Below are 4,765 nucleotides of genomic sequence, written 5' to 3'. Positions count from 1 at the left end.
CCCTGAGACTGTGAAGACATTTAATAGAACATTGCAACTAAGGAGGGGCAAGGTTACAGTGTTTTCCACAGGACTGCAATCTATTTGTGGTGGTGGGTTTCCAGTGGGGAGGAGTAATTGTCCAATTTGTATTCTGTAATTAGTCATGACGCATGAACATGTCCTTTTTATTTTGGATTCTGGGTGGGGAAAAACCTCGAAAACCAAAATAAATGTTTAAAAGATGACTTTTCTGATGTGGGGAGGCGCCCACAGCAGTACCCGCTGTTTGTTGAGAAGAGCGATAAATGCTTTTATTATTTTAAGGTCTTATCTTGAATTTTGTATTATATTTTCACTGTGTTGTTTTACTGTATTGTATGGTGTGTTGGCGTTATTTATTTAAAAGCCCATCTCGGGACAAGGATTAGAAATAATTCACAAAAAAATCGATTCACATCCAAATCGCGGTACTTATTCATTCCGATTGTAAATCAAACAATAATTTTTAAAAATCAATAATGATAAAAAAAAATACAATCACAAAAAAAAAAATATATATATATATATACAGTATAACCTGTTTTGAAAAATGTTCATTATGATTATTATACCAAATAATAAATTTTGAGAATCGGTTTGAATCGAGAATCGTGTTGACTCAAGAATCGTTTCTGAATCGAATCGACACCCCAGGAATTGGAATCGGATCAAATCGTTAGGTGCCCAAAGATTCACACCCCTCAGAAATATGCAACAGCTATAAACTCTCTGTATAGCACATCAGTTGCAATAGTTTTGGAACTATCTTGAACTCTGTCGTCCCTATTCAAATTAAATAATTTCATAATTTTGGATGTTACAATCTCCACAAGTGTCCCAAAAAACACCTGAAACGGTTGCTAGTCACTTTTCTGAAACCAAAGTCCCATTATGTGTTTTATGAGCGATCAGGTGGTGCCAAATTTATTTTTGGCAGGCCACAGATGTATAATAAGCACAGATTAGTTCATGTTAATTAATCTACCTTGTGATCTTTCATCAGATACTTGTACCAAAGAGGTTGCGTGGATCAGTTTTTGCGCCTTAAATTTCTCTAGGTTGCAGCAACCAGCAGAGCTATTGGTTTCAGTGCTACTGGTTTGCTGCCTAAACGGGTTGCCAATGAAATGAAAGTACACTAAAACAGAGTTTTGCCAGTTTTGTTTAAAGAAATCCAACAAATCATATATGACTTTCCCCCAATGATTCCCATCTTTGTACTAAACGGATCTTCAAATTCTCATCCCTCGTAGTGCTAACCTGAACTTGGGCAATAAAAGTTGTAGCTTCTTCGCAGCGTGAAGCTGCCAGCAGGCTGTTCCTGTACCTTTAAATGTTGACATGAACATAAAGAACATAGCGTCTAGTTTTGAAGAATTTTAAGTAAGATTTACAAGAAAATGTCCATGTTTTCAAGTTGACATCAATCAGCCGCGACTGCCTGAGATCGCTCTCAATACTCAGTGAAGTGATTTAGTGTAGGAACTAGAGGGGATGGGGGGGGGGGGGGGGGGGGGGGCTTATAGAAGGGACTTGGTCTCCTCCTGCAGAAGTGGAAGACAGGAAGAAAGTCTGTGGTTTTTGTGGTTTTCTGCTTATTGCCTTTCAAACATGAAGTCACCACACGTGCAAAGTGTCAGAGGTGCTCTGGATCGGACCCGAGAGAGCAAACAGATGTCCAGAAAGATAGGATTACCTGTAAATCCACGAAATAAGGACTTCTTTGAGCAGTTGTCTCAGCTGGTACATGCATTTTAAATCAACTTTTCATTCAGGTGTTTCCCACTTTACTCACTGTCTCTGAAAATTGGACTAAAATTACCTGAACATATGAAATGAAGCCCTTAGGGGTGAGGACGGCTGGGCAGCGCTTAGATAGCAGCAGCCTGCCTCTGTAGCCCCCACTGCCTCCCCTCTGTTGCAAGTATTCTGAATTCTTTGTAACTTCTGAGTGGGACTGTGCTGAAAACGTACTTTTGATTCCTTGTACATGTCTTGTACATGTGAAGAATTGACAATAAAGTTGACTGTTAAAAACCAGAATAAGTGACTGCAGCACACCTCCAATCCACTGGGTGGCAGTAAAAAGAAACCAGCGTTGTCCAATGAGGTCTTTTGCGGTCAGAACCACACTGGGTCCAGTGTTTTTACCACAGGACCGACTGTGGGGTTGGGTTTAGGGGCACTCTGTGACATCATGATCTAATTTGCATAATTGGCCTTGACGCAAAAATCTGTGTTTGCGTGTTGACGGGTAAAACTGTCATAGGAAATGTGAAACATTGTTTTTAAACCATATTAACAAGAGAATTTTATCGTAGGATTTACAGTGGTTTTTTTATTTATTTTTTTACAGTATATTACTGTAAATGGGAAAAAATGGTACAGCTGTTTTTTACTGTAAAATTCTTGCTTTTTTAACCTTAAAATCTATGGTTGTTATTGTTTTTACAGTGTATTACTATAAATGAAATAAAACATTGCACTTTTTTTAACGGTAAAATTCTGTACACTGAACAGCCAGTTTTCTCTTCTTTTGTAAAATCTGTAATTTTTACATATGTAAAATTTAATGGATAACTTGCTTTGAAATCATAAGTCAATTGGATATTTATTTTTATTTCAACAAAAGTTTGAAATGTACAATTTATTTGTTACAACAGGAAACACGAAAAGTATTAAATTTGTATTTTATTTTTATTAGATAATATTGACTGAAATAATATGCACTTTTATGCAATACATGTATGTTTTTCTGTCAAAATGGAAAAAAACGACAACATTTGGTAAGAAAAGATAAGTACTTTATTATTTCCAGCCTTTAGCGGGCCCCTTAAAATAATGTGGCAGGCCATATCTGGCCCCGGGGCCTTGAGTTTGAGACTTTGCTGTAAATGCTGATGCGTGCATCTTATAGCATGCGCGGGCAATTAAAAAATATTAATGACGTTACCTGGGTTAGTATGCGATGATATGAAAGGTAATGCACTTGACTACATGTCATTGTGCGACTGATATATGCGCGACCAAGTCAGCTGTGGTATGTACGTATGAGTCTGTAGAATTAGGTCGCCATCTACTGTTGGGAGTTGTAATGACAACTAGGTCGCCACAAATAAATAAATGAATATGTGGAAAACACTAAGATCATTGTGGTCTCTTGTCTGCTTTTTGTATTTGGTTATGTTGGCATATGTTTTAGGTACGTCTTTAGTTCCCTCCGACTTTGTTGTCTTCACACAAAATGTCGAGCAAAGCCTGTACTTAGCGCTGCTACTCTAGCGTCTGCTTGTTTATTTTATGTGAATAAAATGTCTTAAAGCACAAGTCCAAGTAGTCATCCAATCAGACATGTCCATCACTGCAGGCCCCGCCCTCAATGTTGCCTGGAACGTTCTAAATTTAGGTCTTATTCCTCCACAAAAGAAAACACACAATGGTCTTTTGAAGGTTTCTACTTCCTGCAGTCGTCCTGCATCCATTTTAGAACACAGGTTTCAAACTCAAGGCCCAGGGGCCACATCTGGCCCGTCACATTATTTTGTGGCCCGCAAAAGCCTGAAAATAATATGCGTCAAAGTACTTTTTTTTTTACTAAATCTATTCGTTCTTTCCGTTGTGACAGTAAAAAAAAAAAAAATACACGTACTGCATGCAATTGCATATATTTTTATTCAATATTATCCAATAATCTAACACAAATATTATATTATCATACATTAATTTTTTTCTTATAATAAAAATAATACTGCGATATCTGATTGACTTACGTATGAATCTGTAACAGTCATGTTGTCCATGTTAAAAATGTAATGTTAGTTACATTTGGATGAATTTAGGTTGAACATTTTTTTAAATAATCTGTACTAATAATGAACTATAAGTTTAGTATATACTAATGTAGCAATATATGATTATCATGCATTACAAACTTTTTTCTTAAAATAAAATACCGTAAATTATTGACTATAAACCGCTACTTTTTTTCCTACGCTTTGAACCCTGCAGCTTATAAAATGGTGCGGCTAATTAATTGATTTTTCTTCACCAACAGCCATAATGTTTTGTGTTCAACCAATAGTTTTCATTAAACACAAGCAGAGACACTGAAAAGGTAGGTTTTTGTTTGTACTACGGTGCCGTCTACAGTATTTCCTTCCGTTTAGTGCTTTTCGTTACAAGTGCTGTTCCGTCTTCTAATATTGCATAGCGTTTCTACTCGTATGGATTGTTCATTCATCACTCCAAGCAACGTTGGTAAGTTTTAAAATATAACTAAAACCATTCGCACATACTAAACCGTCCCATGTGTGATGTCTGTAGGACTTTTTTCATGCATATTTGTACGTGCTATCGTAATGTAATCAAGCTAGCGTCGTTAGCATTAGCTAATTCGCTAACACGTTTACAAGTGTCTTTGTTAGTATTATTGCCTTTTATAATGGTGTTGTTTTTGTATTGTTTCAGTTTCACAAATTCCTCCGTAAATTCACCAAAACGTCACCGTGGAATTATTCAGTCTGTTTAGCTAATTGGGTGCATGACGATGACTTCTGTTTTGTTTGATCAGCTGTTTTGCTGCAGTGTTACAGACACCGTTTGGAATTAATTAAGGTATGTAAATAAACATTTACACAATCTTTCTGTGTAAATAACTCATTTTGCAACGTATATATCTGTGGCCAATATATGGAAAATTGTTTTTTCTTCTGAAGTTAAGTGGGTGCGACTTATATAGTGCGTT

Source organism: Entelurus aequoreus, linkage group LG10 (assembly GCF_033978785.1).
Source record: "Entelurus aequoreus isolate RoL-2023_Sb linkage group LG10, RoL_Eaeq_v1.1, whole genome shotgun sequence".
NCBI classification, from domain to species: Eukaryota; Metazoa; Chordata; class Actinopteri; order Syngnathiformes; family Syngnathidae; genus Entelurus; species Entelurus aequoreus.
This window is presented reverse-complemented; position numbering follows the sequence as displayed.